Here is a 16824-nt window from a genome sequence, read left to right as displayed (position 1 = left end):
AATTTCAGGAAGTTTATCTCCTCATGGTCCAGCTCCCCTTAGAGAAGTAGAAGTGTATAAAGGATTGACCACTTTATTTAATATCGAAATGACTGCGGATTAGGTTATTTGTTTTACATAGTACCTATCAATACGCTATAAATAGATGGATAATGTCAAATTTATCTATTTCCAATTTCGATTATTTGGATCGCACAAAATCCTTATATGTCTATTAATGTGATCTAACTTGTTTATTAGTTGTATAAAAAAAAACATACATTCCATAAGCAACAATGTAGAGGAAATAGAATTCAACAAAATCGACCGTCGGATGTTATCATGATAAGAAGAAAGGATTATGGTCTAAATTTCAGCTATTTTTGTCGGTGTTTGGGTTTCGATCTACTAGGTTAACCATAAACCCTAAATACCACATAAAACTAATATGTTCATAACCGCTTATTCGCAACTTATTTTTTCGATCTATCAGCTCTCACTCTTTATTGGTTATGAGCTATACCAATTAATGTAAAAGTTTTAGGAAGTTTATCTCCTCGTGGTTCAGCTCCCCTTAGAGAAATAGAAGCGTATAAAAGATTGACCACTTTATAATGTCAAAATGACAGAAGATTGGGTTTATTTTTTTACCTACAGTACCTACTAATATGCTGTAAATAGATGGGTAATGTCAAATTTTTCGATTTCTAATTTCGATTATTTGGATTGCACAAAATCCTTATAAAGCGGTCTAACTTGTTTATTAGTTGTATAAAAAAGTATACCTTCTATGAGCAACAATGTAGAGAAAATGGACTTTACCGTTAATAATCAACGTCCATCTACTAGAATACTAGCCTTCCTACACGCGCTTCGCGCGTGCGGAAGGACTTGTCAATTGTTCATTTATGTCAGTGGTTAATAATCAGGCATCTTCAACCTCAATCACAAAAAGCTACCATTTTCATAAATAACTGAAGAATTAGATTGCAAATGTATCCGATAACGACCTATTAACATTGATCTGCAAGAAGAAACACAAAGTTAGAACTTTGCATTAGTAAAAGATGAAATCATTATCTCTCTTGAAAACCTTGTAGAGAGCATAATAATTTTGAAAGAAATATAAGTCAAAAGTACTTCATAATATCCCCAGGAGAATGAGAAGGAAATATGACCTGAATGCCTACTTAAAATATGTAACCTATCAGAAACTTAACCATGCCATTTTGACATCTTTTGACGTTACGGTTTCTCCTTCTCTCGTTCACTGCCACGAAAGAACACAATTTTATTAAGATCACAAAGAAAGAGCATCTCAGCTTCAATAATTTCCAGGTCTGATCAAGTTCTCGATCACACATTAAAATTCTATATAACAACATTTGAGGAACAAAAATGCAAATACTATTTCCAACTCTTTCAAAATCTTAGCAGTTACCACCCCATCATTTTAAAAAGATTACAATACCTATTTCAAATGTCTCCTGGTGTAAACAAAAGCCAACCATTATCAATAAGATTACATCACTACTGAAAGACAATGCCACTTTTAGTTCACAACATACAAAAAAGAGATATACCCAACTCAACATCAATAATTTCCAGGTCTGATCAAGTTCTCCATCACACATTAAAATTCTATATAACAACATTTTGAGAACAACAATGCAAATATTTCCAAATCTTTCAAAATCTTACCAGTTACCACCCCATCATTTCCAAAAAATTACAATACCTATTTCAAATGTCTCACATTACCAATAAGAAGATAGCATCACATCACTATCGAAATACAATGCCACTTTTAGTTTAGAACATACAAAAAAGAGTTTCAAACTCAAACTCACTTCAGAACAGACACAAGTTTTTCCTTTTCAACTTACGATGCACTTTGTACCAACACATAAATGATTAACCTTTATAGGCAGCCAAAACACATACCCTTTGAATTACAAATCCCCAAATAAGCCAAAGAACAACAAATCCAAAATCTTCAACACAAATCACCCAGTTTTAATTTAGAAGTGCTCACATTGAATTTTCAAAACCACATCCATTGTTTAACAGATTCTAAATGGTAAATTCCAAACCAATCCACAGACAATTAATTTAAAAATATATATACTTCTCAATGCAACCACAAATAACCACAGACCCAAAAGCAGAACTCGTATGCTTTTTGGTTTCTTATCTTCTTATATCACTCCAACCACACATTGATACCATTCAGATTCAAAGATATCTCCCAAAGGGGGGAAGTTTCAGACTTATGGCAAAACAACAGTAAGCTCTATCGAGCAAAGTAAAAAGAGCCAATCAATAGCCACCATTAGCAAAACAGAGATATACCCATTAAAGAAAAACATAAGAACAACAACAAAGAGAGCAAGAAACATCCTCAGATGAAGGATCAATCCTCGACTTGGTCTCAGACAATATAATTCGTATAATTAGCATTAAGCATCAATTCCATAGATCATGAATCAATGACAGGGGATTATATGAATTTTTCATTGTAAAAATTGTACCTTTCTCTTCTCTGCCTTTTCCCGTCTCCCTCTTCTTCTTCTTCATTTCTTTTCTTCTGTTTCTTCCTTTCTCCCATTTTCTTTCTTCCTCTGAATTTCTTCTCCTTTCCTCATCGATAGCCACGTCTCCTCTGTGTCGTCAAAACCCAGAACCATCCACCTTTCTATTTCCCTGTAAATCATAGGAAATATTAAGGGCAAAATCGAAAGCTCGAAAGTTTCCCCAAATGAACAGTAACACCCTCTTCGCTTTATTAATAGAGATATGCATCTTCATTTTTTATTAATAATCTTTTAGGTCGCTGATGTGGTTCATTTAGCCAAAAAAAAAAAAAAGTTCGATTACTTGAGGTAAGAAACGGTTTATTTATTTATTTATGTTTTTGAGAAATAAAAAAAATTAAATGAGCAGGATGAGGCTCGAACCTGAGCTGCCCACTAGTTTAGTTGAAAAACTAATCACTGTACCAAGTACCAACCAATGTCAAATTGTCAAGTATAGCGATTTCAGCTTCGTTAGTTTGACCTGAATTGGGCTACGTTCTTCGACCTCCTTCGACCTCCTTCAAAATCTGGGTTATGGATGATTCTTTCATAATTTTATATTCAAACTCTGATCTTACCACGCAGTTAATTGGCATAAAACTAAGGGAAAACTCAGTAGCATTACCATCAGTTAACCCGCGAAATCGATAGAACCTTTAATTCAATTATCTGGTATTCGTACCAACATCGATCTGGGCTTTGGATGGTGTTCAATACAAGAATTTGACAAAAGTAAGTTTGTATTGAATATGAGCGAGGAGATGCTTGACTGATCCAAGATCAGTGCCTTTATTATCTGTAATCTGGTCTCACTCCAGATTGAAAGAAGCATATCAAAATTGGGTTGTGTTGTATAAAATTGGTTTTTATACTACAGGTATATTTCCAGGTTGAGGTGGATGAGAAAGGAGCACGTTCAAGTAATAAAGGAAGCAGCAATTGGAATTGTGCTTCGTCGGTGACTAGTGATGAAGGAGGTGGGTATAGAGCCCCTGGGGTAGTTGCTAGATTAATGGGTCTGGATTCGTTGCCAATTTCAACGGTTACTGATTCATCTTCTACCTTATCAATCGCCTTCCCCTTCTAGATTTTGCTCGGAGTTCACTCTTTCAACTTCAAATGAGTTGTGTCAGTTTCTTTCTGCACTTGGCCTCTAAAGTTAATTCAGATAGATGCCCACCATGATAGGCATGGGCGATGGAGGTCGCCACAGTTACAGATTTTTTACCCACTACACGTCGTCTGTTGTATATGGTAATTTTGCCCTTCCGTTAACGCCCGTCTAGGGCGCACGCTACAACGGGCGTATTCCAGAATTCTTCGTTATTATTATGTGTACTAAAGAAATACAAATGACATTTGCCAAAAAAAAAAGGACGTATAAATGAATTTTGTTGCTTTGTTCTATGTGTGTGGGGAACTTCTAGTGATAGATTCATTTTTTTTTTTTTGTGTTTTTAAGGTGTAGTTCATTAGATCCACTTTTTCGATCATATATTAACCGTTCAGTTTTTAACTATATATGAGTAGATCATCTTTGCAAATTTTTCAGCCAAATTATGACATTCATAACTGCGATTTATAATTATGAACATGAACGATTCAGGTTGAACAGATTTAGTTCGTCTATTGATTTAATCTAATTCGACACCTTAATGATTATCAATTTGGTTGAAGATTTTCAGAAATGATCTATATATTAGGACCTAAAAACTAGACGGTCGAGATACCAAAATACAATCAAAAAGTGAATCCCACCAGAGATTCTTTCAAATGACAAAAAAACAAAAGATATCTCACTAAAATGGCCTCTTTATATATATATATATATATATAAAATCAAATATCAGTCTGCAACATGCAGGAAGCTTTTATGCCATGTTTGATGTTTCCACAACATGCCAGCCTTTATAAAAGGAAAAGTAACTTCATATGTTGGAAATCATTGGCAAAAATTAATTGGAGAAATAGGATCCTGATCACAGGGGCCCCTACGATGTATCGAATAGCTCAAGATATTTTTTTTTCAACAGTGAATAGTTCAAGATATGTTATCTTATGTTCATGTCTTTATAAGGACCAGAGAAAATTTTCCGAGATTAACCGAGTTTTGCCATAGATCAAAATATCTCTGGTATAATTCTTTTTTTTTTATATTATTTTTTAAGAGAATGTGGGTGTCAATCCATTGATGAATATAGAAAATATTACATATAATAGCTCACCAAAGAAAGGGCTACGACAAGATTGAGTCATCCTTAAGAAGCTTTTAAGGCAACTTCAACCATGGGGTGCCAAACTCAAAATTGGCCAATTATAAGACTTTCCATCTCCAACCATGGCTTTTTGGTGGATCTGGTCTTATAAATATAAGACTTGGGGCAATTTAAAGTCTCATATTTGAGACTTTTCCAAGACCAAGACTCGGTTAATGTAGATGGGGGCCAGCCCACTTGCTGTCTCAGCCCAAATGATGAACCAATGCGCCGAGAAGAGTAAGTAACTAAGCCGCGCGCGCCAGCTGAAGGGAGGAAGAAGCACGCGTGATAGGAGCATTTTAATGCGACGTTTTAACTGCATTTCCCTACATTTCTTACGTTATTTCCTTATTAAAATCCTGTTTAGGAAAGTTTCCATTCTTTGATTGGGAAAGTTCCTATTTGTAGAAAGTTTATATTTTTGTAGTTTCTATTTATCATTTTTAGTAAGTTGCCATTTTTCATTTTAGGAAAGTTTCTATTTTTCTTATTTGTTTCTATTTTTTTAGGACCTCCAAGCAAGTGGAAAATCTTGAGGAGGAAAATCAAAGTTGCAACCAAGTGGAAAATCTTGAGGAGGAAAATCAAAGTTGCAACCAAGTGGAAAATCTTGAGGAGGAAAATCAAAGTTGCAAGGAAGTGGAAAATCTTGAGGAGGAAAATCAAAGTTGCAACCAAGTGGAAAATCTTGAGGAGGAAAATCAAAGTTGCAAGGAAGTGGAAAATCTTGAGGAGGAAAATCAAAGTTGCAACCAAGTGGAAAAACTTGAGGAGGAAAATCAATTCAAGTTGAACAAGTGATAAACATGTGGGAAGATATTTTTTACAAATTTGTCTAACATATCTAGCCCTTCATTTATGTTCATCTCCACCCTCCATTCATCATTTTTTGGGCTATAAATACACTTCTCCTCTCACTCTCAAAACATAATTCCTTCATCCATTTCATCTTCTTGTCTCACCATTTCCTCTCCATTTTCCTTAGTCACCAATTCCTTCATCCATCTCATCTTCTTTGTCTCTCCATTTCCTTTTCATTTTTCTCTCCATTCTCTAGTTTTCTTGTTCCATTCTCTAGTTGCAAAGTTCTGCGTTTTCAAGCAAGGAGAGGAAGAAGAAGAAGGAGCCGTGAAGATCATATCCTCCATCATCCACCTTGAAGGCTTGCTTCCAAGATTCAAGATCCAACCATCTAGCTCTCCATCTCCATCTCCCCTCACGGTGTAATTCATTCTTTTTCCTTGTAATGATATTTTGTTTTCCTTGTTTGAATTTTTGGTTTCCTTGTTTGATTTCGTATGAACTTGTTTCTAGTTAACAATAATGTTTAGGGCAAAGTTTAAGCCCAATTTCTATGTTTAAATAAAGTTTTCGAATTCTATAATTGTGATTCTAAGTTTCTTATGTGAGTTTGTTCGATTAAATTTGCTTTACAGAAAACTTTTATATGTTTATCTTATTTGGGTCGACACTTATAGGATTTGCATGTAATTGGTGCTAGGTTTAAGAACATGAAATCGACTTTTCGTTTTGTGTAACTTGAATCAAAAGTAGTAAAGGTTCTGGACAAGAATCGAATTTAATTGAAGAGGATTGCAATTAGGTGGACTTTTCCATAACTAAGTTGTACACTTGAGTTGATAGCCTTTCTCTATGTCTAATGCATTGAACATGTCATGATTGACTAGCTTTCTAGGGCTTGATTGCATGTTTGATAGGATTAATCTAGGTGCTTTCGCTTAGGTTAATTAGCATTGAAAAGTAAAATATGGGAAATCATTTGCTTTCGAATGTTTCACATGATCAACTCATCATTTGCTTTACTCTGGTGTATAGAAAAATGGAAAGGAAATGGAGAGACAAAGAAGATGGAATGGATGAAGGAATTTGTGTAGGAAATGGTGACTAAGGAAAATGGAGAGGAAATGGTGAGACAAAGAAGATGAGATGGATGAAGAAATGAGTGTTACGTCCATAATTACCTAGAAATGATGGAGAAGAATGAAAATGCACTAAAAAGTCAACCTTGAATATTTTCTTACTCCGGCTAGGAGAATCAGAGCCAAGCAAGGAAGAAGGAGCGGCCACCTGACCAAATGAACTCGAAATGAGCTAAAACTCTCCAGATCCATTCTAGACACCCAAATGATCATTTCTTATGAAGAGTGCCAGAGAAAAATATGAGTGGAAGGCCTTCAAACAATCAGCCCAATGTTCTACAGAAGTAAAACCGGAAAACTGGACCTGTAAGAGGTCCAACAGCATTTCCGGCCCAACCACATGGAATAAAGCTCTGAAAATTTTTCAGAATGATCTACACTCATAGTGGAACATTTTTTATGAAGAAGTCGAAGGCTCATTCTGAAGTTTTGATGGAGAAATAATTGAAGGAATAAAGGGGAAGAAACTGACCTGAAAACAGCTCAACACCACATATTCATGTTTCCCACCCATATGAAGAAAGCATTTCTTTTTCCTTGGATACATTTTTTCTACCCTAAAAGATCATCATCACTTCCACATTTCTTCACCTTCATGCTTTGCTTTCATCATTACCTCATCTTTTACATATTTTACAAATCACTTTCATACTCCACTTTCATTATTTTTCTTCATCTCATCATTTCACTCTTCTTTTTCTTCCCTATTTAAACACCTTCTCCTCTCACTCTCAATCACCAATTCCTTCATCCATTTCATCTTCTTTGTCTCACCATTTCCTTTCCATTTTCCCACACACATTCCTTCATCCATTCCATCTTCTTTGTCTCTCCATTTCCTTTCCATTTTTCTATACACCAATTCCTTCATCCATCTCATCTTCTTTGTCTCACCATTTCCTCTCCATTTTCCTTAGTCACCATTTCCTACACAAATTCCTTCATCCATTCCATCTCCTTGTCTCTCCATTTCCTCTCCATATTTCTTTTCCATTCTCTAGTTTTCTTGTTCTTCATTTTCAAGCCAAGAGAAAGAGAAGCCATGCAATACATCAATTTCTCAACCGCCATCCACCCTTGTGTCGTCCCTAGAAGATTGCTTGCTTTCAAGGATCTTCAAGTTCTTCGTCTCAAGGCTTTATCATTCATCTTTCAAGGTGTATTATATCCTTTCTCTTGTTTTCTTTGTTTGATTTTGTAAAACTATGAATTCTAGTTAACAATAATGTTTAGGGCAAAGTTTAAGCCCAATTTCTATGTTTAAATAAAGTTTTCGAATTCTATAATTGTGATTCTAAGTTTCTTATGTGAGTTTGTTCGATTAAATTTGCTTTACAGAAAACTTTTATATGTTTATCTTATTTGGGTCGACACTTATAGGATTTGCATGTAATTGGTGCTAGGTTTAAGAACATGAAATCGACTTTTCGTTTTGTGTAACTTGAATCAAAAGTAGTAAAGGTTCTGGACAAGAATCGAATTTAATTGAAGAGGATTGCAATTAGGTGGACACGCGCCACGGCCCTGGAGAGAGAAGGTGAGCTGCTTTTTCGTTTGTAGATGTGGGGCCCGCCCTCTATTATGTCCCCTAGTGACCGTTGGAAGCCCCAACGGTCATGAAATGTATGGTCCTGATTGATCAGGTTTAAAAATGGAAGGTCCGATATGCAGTTTTTTTTTTAACTCAACAGATCCATTTTCAATCTGATGGCTAAGATTTGAGGGAAAAAAACTTATCAACAGCTCTTATTAATTGAAGGGTTATTATTTCCTTTTTGTTCCAAAAAAAATTTAAAAAAAAACCAAAAAATTGAGGGAAAAAAATATACCAGTTGGAACAGTGAATTGTAGGAAATTCTATAAATACCTACCCATTCTTTTCTATTTCCTCACACCAAATATCCTCCATCTCCTTCACAATTTTCCATTCATTAACCCATCTTCTTGTTCTTAAATATATCTTCCTTTTTCTTTTTTTGTTGTCTTGGATAAAATGGCTCCAAGAGGGGATTCTTGGAGGCACAATGAAGAAGTTATTCTTTGCCAAGCTTGGATCACCGTTGGGGGTGATGGTTGCGTTGGAAAAGATCAAAAGTAGGACTTATTGTGGAGTCGTGTGGCGGAGGAGTACAATGCTCACAAACCGGCTGGTTGCATGGATAGAACACATTCTAGTTGCCACGCTCGTTGGAAGAAAATAAGTCCGGCATGTATGAAGTGGCTCCAAACTCCTAACAAGGTCGAACACTTTCAACGAAGAAGCGGCGAAAATATGGAGGAAGAGGTAATTATATTGAAATATGTTCAATAATGATTATTTATTTATTTATTTCTCATGTAGTTGTTAAAAGTAAAATGTTATATAGTTTATTGATCGATTTATACTAAGCCAATTTTTTTAAATATTTTATTTACTCAATATTATATGTAGCTCATGAATGTTAAATCAACGTACTACGACTCGGAAGGTTGTGATTTTGTGTTTGAGCATTCTTAGCAACACTTGAAAAATACAGAAAAGTTTGGAAAAACGCCATCAATGGAAAACACCCACTTTAGTGTTCCTAATCATGTCAACTTGGATGACGATGGAACACCCACTACTGAGGATGAGCTTCCCTCATCAAGAAAAGCACGTAGTCAAGGACAGAAAGCTCAGAAGCTTATGAACAAACAGAACGCGAGTACCAACGAAGGCAAAGACAGTTTGAGGAAGGTCAACTAATTGAGCAACGCGCTGAGGATGCTCGCACAATGCAGGTGGATCCATCAATTTTCACCCCAAGAAAGAGGAGTTATTGGGAGAGGAAGCAACGACAAATAATTGATAAGGAGGCAGAAACTTCAAGCATCCCGGAACAATCGCAAGATCCTACACCCCCTGAAGGAGACAACACAGGCTTCACCACTTATGATCCACTTGGCGTGACATCTTGGATGTAATTAATATTGTTAGTTGCTTTGAATGGTTTGTGTTTTAATTTATGATAATAAAAATTATTTTTTTGAGTAGATCATCTTCGTAACAAAGCATTGAACTTTTATTTTCATAATAAAGCACACCACACAAATTAAAAGCACACAATACAAAGTAAAAACATACCACACAATAATATGACCAAAGTAGGCCATGACCACTTATCATGACAACATGGCCACTTATTGAAAGCACAAAAAAAAAAAAAAACTGCTCACTGGTGGTTTTGATCAGCTTGTAACTTCATGATCCATAGGTGATCGACTAGATAGTCTTGGAGGTTTTATTCATCACTGGACATCTAACTTCCCTATAACGACGCAAGAATTGATTTAGTTGTTGCGGATTGCGATGAACATCGGTGTCCATTACTGGTCTCTCTTATATATCTCTGCTTTCCTTAGTCTGGTTGAGATATCATCTGGATCAAATGGCTGTGCTGCATCTTCATCATGCTCATCTTCAACAATCATATTGTGCAAGATAATGCACGTCATCATGATGTATTAAAGGTTCTTCTTACTCCACCCACTTATGATTGCCTAACGAGCTTGGAGAATACAAATACTCTCTTCACGTCTTTTCTGTATGCTTCCTGCATCCTCACTACTAGAATAAGTTAATCACATGACAGTCATCACACAACACATGAGTTTTTGCTGTTGTCTGAGTTAATCAGACGACAGATTTTTTAAACCAGTCGTTTCACCCTCTACTCATCCAACACATAGTTATTTGTTAAATTTGAGAGATTTCAGACAACAGTTATAAGGACATCTGTTGTCTGAATAATGGAAAAAACAAACAAACAATTAATTTACATTTATTTTTTTCCACTCAAAACACTTACAACCAAAATCTTGTTTCCTTCCCTTAGCTAAAAAATTAGGTCATTCGATCTCCCACCCAAACCGCGCGCGCTCTCGGCCTCTTTGGACTGATCACCAAAATCGTGTTCCCTCCCTTGGCTGAAAAATTAGGTCATATTCTCCCACCCAAAATCGCTCTCAGCCTCTCTGACTCACCAAAATCGTGTTCCCTCCCTTAGCTAAAAAATTAGGTCATTCTCCCACCCAAAATCGCTCTCAGCCTTTCTCTTACTCACCATTGCTCTCAGCCTCGTTCTGACTCACTATCAATCCCCCTCACACTCAATCCCGTTCACCCACTATTTCTCTCCCTTCCAATTCAAGACCCTTTTGATTCTTCCTCACCTTTCCAATTCAAGACTTCTTGAAGTTCTCTTCTCTTTCGTTCTTAAAGCAGTTGGCGGACTCGGCGCTCACCTTCTTCACCCTCTCCAGGACTTCGACTTAGTCCAGTTCAGTCGGCACTCGGCAGTCGTATTCGATTCTCCAAATCTCCAGTTCGTCGCCTCCTCCTCGGCTTCTCCACTTTTGGTTATGCATATCAAGAAATCACCAGCAATTTCGGGCAATAATTCAATGAATTCAATGTAAGATTTTCAGATTTTGTTTAATTGAAGTTTGATGTGGGTAAGTGGGTCTGTGGGTTAATTGATGAATGTGGGTTAATTGAATTTTGTTTAATTTGGGGCAATGGTTCTGCAGATCAAGACATCACCAGCAATTTGGGGCAATGATTCAATGAATTCAATGTAAGATTTTCAGATTTTGTTTAATTGAAGTTTGATGTGGGTAAGTGGGTTAATTGATGAATGTGGGTTAATTGATTTTTTTTTTAATTTGGGGCAATGGTTATGCAGAATTCAATGTAAGATTTCTTTAATTCAATGAATCTCTCCGTCTTCTTGGTTCTGCAAATCAGCAAATCTGCAATTTGAAGTTTAATTGAGATTAATATGTTTTGTCCTCTGACCAGTTTCTGATCATTTTATATGTAGGACCTTAGGAAATGGGGAGACTGAAAGTCATGGAACTTATTTAGAGGTTTGGTGTTGGATGGGACAGAGCAGAAGGACAATGGTGATGGACTGGTTCATTTGAAATCTGACAATTTGTATCATATCAAATGGTTAAACTTCAATTTCCTTTATTTTCGATGTATGAATTTTGATATATATATTTTTTTGGAACTGCATCTAATCTAATCATCAATTGTTATTTTCTTTTGTTCTGCTTCTTGTGCAGATTGTTGCTTTGCTTGTTTCTGGTAAGCATTGTTATATATACTGTGATGCATCGTTGCAGTTGCCTTATTTTCAATTAAGTCTGAATGTTATGGTTTGTTGATTGCAATTTGCACTCTAATTTCATTCTAGTACAAACCATGTATCAGAATACTATATACAACCACATCTAGAAAAATCCCTCTATTTTTCATTTCTAGGAAAAGCTCTGTTGCCTTATCTATCATCCCATCTTTACAAAGCCGATCAATTCATGCGCGGCTTTTCCTCTCTTTGCTTCTGTCTCTAGCCCTGGACTTAGCCTAGCCTAGCTCCCAAATAACGAGATTTGAATATAAAATCAATTTGTTAATATTCATATCAGTCTGCTTACTCTGCTATTCAGTATGTTACAGGAAGCCAAGTTCATCCATTAGCAATAATATAATGGTCTAATTTGTGGTTTATGCTATGTTTCTTATATTTGCAGTACTGATAGCTAGAGTGTGGAACTTGCATATCGAATTAGCATGGGCAGAATATGGTCATTGTATATAGATTAATGACTTGTGCGACTGTTGAAGAAAAGATATACAGAAAACAGGTAACAGATTGCTTTTTCCCTATATTTATACTAAGTGGGTATATATAGTATTTTCCATTTCTTAGATTATTAACTTTGGGGCCTGGGGTCTCTGTAGATTTCTGCAAATGGAAGTTGTGAAATTTTTAATTTATATCTGATCACTTAAATGCTTTTTGTCTCTGTGTTTGACACAACAAACATTCTAGTAGTGTTAGATCGTTGGATCTAGTGGACTTTTTCGATTTCCATGGCGGATTCAAATTCAGTTAAAGCCAGCCTTTGATCTTTCTGCTTATTCCTTCTCTAGCCTCCCACCCCACCATCTCTAACCTTGGACATTTTCAGCAAGGTAAGTAAAACTAGTTGAGGTCACTTGGATTATGGTTATTGAAATATGGATTACTGTGATTTTGGGACCCTGGAATTGAAAATTGAAGATCATGATGGGATAATTGAGCTCATTGTTTGATCACGTACAAACTTTCCAGATTTTATCTTGAATTTATTAGCTTTAGTTCTATAATACAGTTGCATAATTGTAATGACACACACCAATATAAATTTCATGACACAGTAGGAGATGAGGTCAGTTCCTGCATCATCTTTAAATGCAGATTGTTTTCTCTGACCTTTGCTATTTGTGATCAGTTGCACTGCTGGTACCGAGAGTGTTTTCATATAAAGGCCTGCATCATATCATATTGCTGGTTCCCATTTGTGGCCTATTAGAAATCCTAGTAGCTTAGCAATATTCATGGTTGATAAAACTTACTAGTATCATGGTTGCATCAGCTTTTATATTTGGGTCGGTTATTTGGAGAATGGGAAGGTCTCAGACATCAATACAAGATAGAATGGGATTGCTTCATGTGTGAAAATCTATAAACCTATTGAATTGAATTATTCCATGATTTTAGAGTACTTAGGTTTGATTCATGCATAATTATACTTAAAACACAAAATATACATGTGTGTGTATTAAATGATAGTATGTGGCATGATCCTGAATAATAGAGCTGTTACATGTTTTCTTGATGACTAACTAGTTAAAGCTGAAAAGGCTAGCTGCTATGACTGCCTATAAATGCGAGATTGAACTATATGCCCTATGTACTATTGTTATGGCTTCTACCCTTCATCCAAAGCTCTTCGTCATGATGTCCTTTTTGTTTAATAACAGTTTTGGTTTCCAACTGGATCTTAACATTTTATGCGAAAACTCACAGGTGTATGTATATTCATTTTTGTTTCAGATATTTCTATGAAAGGCACCTCGTTTCTTCTTTGCTTCCTGTGAGGACTTCTAGCTAGCTTTTGCCCCGTCACCAGAATCAGCAAATTAAAGAGTGCTAAGTACTGGCATTGCAATTATTTTTGACATATTTGAAAAACCACACATAAAACTGTAGCTTAAATTGGGAGGCATGGGAGATCAAGATGATGTTGAAAAACATTCAAGCCAAGGTTTTGCTCAAGACTTTTCCTGCATGAACAATAGAGGACCACAAGCTGCCCAAGTCATACCAGTCACAGTGAGTCCCCAAAACATAGATAGTACAACAGACGGGGAAGGTGGTGAGCTCAATCCACAAGATGCTTGGTTACCCCTCACAGAGTCCAGAAAAGGGACCAGCTATTCTGCTACATTTCATCTTCTGTCTTCAGGAATTGGAATTCAAGCCCTTTTACTACCTGTTGCTTTTGCTACTCTTGGATGGTAAGTAACAAGTTCTTATAAACTTTTTTATTTTTTGGTCTGATAGAAACATATCTCTGGAGCTTTTTTCTCAAGAAATGACGAGAGTAACTTGCTTGATAATTGTGTAGTACTCGATCTACTCGATACTGATTTATTTTTACATGAGAAGTTATTGCTACCCTCTTGCCTCTAACATATCAAGTTGAGGATGAATCCTGATATAAAATAGGCTAAAAATTCCACCTGGGTTTTCGTAGAGGGAAAATGTTGTTGCATTGCTTGGAAAACAAAATTTACCATGTTGAAAGCAAGTTCTGTAGGCACAAGTGTGTCCATACATGGACAAAATTATAAATGAAAATAAATTTTTTTTTAGACAAAAGGAATTTTATTAATGAATACGATTCAAATCGTACATAAGGGCATCCAGTAATAAGTCTGGAGCATTGACAAACCATTCATGATTGATATTAGACTCAAATCCGTAACTTGCTAACCTATGAGCTACTGTGTTGGCCTGCCTAGGGACAAATCTGATACTAGTATCTGCACTAGCAGCTAGCAATCCTTGCACTTCGACCACCAAGGTCCATGATACTGTGATTTTGCATGTATTCTGGTGGATATGTATATATAGTTTTGGTTGTTGATTGCTCACTGGAAATTAATGTTCTTCTATTTAGTCCATTCTGTTCATGTCAATTACCTGTGTATTGCTTAGAAGTTCTATAGAATCTTGTTTTATTGGCTGGTTAGAGTTGCTTATATATATATATATATATATATTATATATATATGTTGCATAGATTGATTGTTGTTGCACAATTGAGTTCTATTCAAACAACATATGGTAGTGGATGAAGCCAAGCTATGGTAGTTTTGACAGTTTGTGAGCTTGAGAAGTATTACTTTGATGTGGGCGAGGGAAACATGCGTGTATCGATTGTACGCTCTCTAGTGGATGAAGCCAAGCTTCCATTTCCAATCGAAAACGAAATAATGACGGTTCGTGATGCTATTGGGACTTATGTGGCTTGGCCTAAAAACCTTATTGTTTTTCCAGTAGAGTTTCAGGTAACAAATACTACTTATAACTTGATTTAAATGTATCTTAAAGTAAATCTTTGCAAATGACTTGTCCCTAATGATTTGTTCGATTTTTTGTTACATAAGAAAATGGCAGCAAAGAGTAGAGGAATGAGAAAGAGAAAAAGAGTAGAAGAAGATGGGTTACTGTGATTTTGCACAATTGAAATATAGGTTACTGTGATTTTGCACAATTGAGTTCTATATATATATATATATATATATATATATATATATATATATATATGTTGCATAGATTCATTGTTGTTGCACAATTGAGTTCTATAGATTCTTTTTAGGAATTATGTCAACTACTAAGTACAAACCATTTTGTTTCAGTGGGAGAGAAGAAGTACAGCAGCATATTTCCAGGAGGATATCGATGTGGTCAGAACTGAGGGGGCAAAGTTTGTGATTAAAACATATATGTAAGATTTGTGTTGGTACTTCTTGGAGTCTTAGTTCAAAGTTTGTGGTTATGTTTTGGTTGGACAGGATCAGTAGCTAGTACTTTGAATTGATATGTAAGAAATACTTTAACAATTGGGTACTCTATTTCTAGTTTCGGTGTGTTTTGGCAATGTATGACAATGATGTGCTATAGTAAATGACATTTGAACCAATTTGTGTTTCATATTTGCCTATTTCCAGAATCAGTACCCGTAGTGCTTGCAATTAATTATGGTATTACAGTATCATCAGACAACACATAAATTTACACACATAATACCTATTGTTTGAGGAACATTCACAGAACAGTTTTACTAATACCTATTGTCTGAGGAACATTCACACAACAGTTTTACTAAAGGACGTTGTGTGTAATTCCTTGCAACGACATGACCACACTATCACTGATGTCTGAGGTTCATTCAACACAACAGATGCTTCCGGCACATTGTTATCTCATATGCATTCAGACAACACTTACATATCGCAAACTGTTATCTTAAATAAATTTCAGACAACAGGGGAAAAAAGTATCTGTAGTCTGAGGTTCATTTCAGACAACAGATTCTTGCGGCACATTGTTATCTCATACGCATTCAGACAACACTTACATCTCGCAAACTGTTATCTTAAATAAATTTCAGACAACAGGGGAAAAAAGTATCTGTAGTCTGAGGTTCATTTCAGACAACAGATTCTTCCGGCACATTGTTATCTCATACGCATTCAGACAACACATGCATCTCGAAAACTGTTATCTTAAATAAATTTCAGACAACAGGAGAAAAAAGTATCTGTAGTCTGAGGTTCATTTCAGACAACAGATTCTTCCGGCACATTGTTATCTCATACACATTCAGACAATACTTACATCTCTCAAACTGTTATCTTAAATATATTTCAGACAACAGGGAAAAAAGTATCTGTAGTCTGAGGTTCATTTCACTCAACACCAAAATAACAAGCAGTTGTCTAAGTCAACACGCATTAGATTTTGGGTAAATTCAGACAACAAATTTTTGCTTATATGTGTTGTGTGACTGAGCAACAGACAACTGTCGATAAGACAACTGTTTATCGACAGTTGTCTGAATGAGGTCAATCAGACATCAGGCTACTAGACAACAGCAGGTTTTTCATTCAGACAACAGTCGTTCGACAGTTCTCTGATTAACTTTGTGGTA

General features: G+C 35.7%; 3 long non-coding RNA genes across 3 annotated transcripts; 2 read left to right on the top strand and 1 right to left on the bottom strand.

Annotated features, from left to right (window-relative positions):
* Nucleotides 1-920: 920 nt before the first annotated feature.
* On the bottom strand, nt 921-2743 carry LOC121051700. The gene is made up of 3 exons (XR_005806524.1): nt 2511-2743; nt 1158-1249; nt 921-1003 (listed from the first exon to the last, which is right to left on the bottom strand). It is a non-coding gene; the product is annotated as an uncharacterized LOC121051700 (long non-coding RNA).
* Nucleotides 2744-10614: 7871 nt separating this feature from the next.
* Nucleotides 10615-11875, top strand: LOC112188956. The gene is made up of 4 exons (XR_005806523.1): nt 10615-11186; nt 11302-11348; nt 11595-11725; nt 11842-11875. It is a non-coding gene; the product is annotated as an uncharacterized LOC112188956 (long non-coding RNA).
* Nucleotides 11876-11975: 100 nt separating this feature from the next.
* On the top strand, nt 11976-15824 carry LOC112189502. The gene is made up of 4 exons (XR_005806522.1): nt 11976-12423; nt 12612-12754; nt 13659-14122; nt 15530-15824. It is a non-coding gene; the product is annotated as an uncharacterized LOC112189502 (long non-coding RNA).
* The last annotated feature ends 1000 nt before the right edge of the window (nt 15825-16824 follow it).

Source organism: Rosa chinensis, chromosome 2 (assembly GCF_002994745.2).
Source record: "Rosa chinensis cultivar Old Blush chromosome 2, RchiOBHm-V2, whole genome shotgun sequence".
NCBI classification, from domain to species: Eukaryota; Viridiplantae; Streptophyta; class Magnoliopsida; order Rosales; family Rosaceae; genus Rosa; species Rosa chinensis.
Note: the sequence above shows the minus strand (reverse complement) of the source record. Positions and strands in the feature narration are given on the sequence as shown.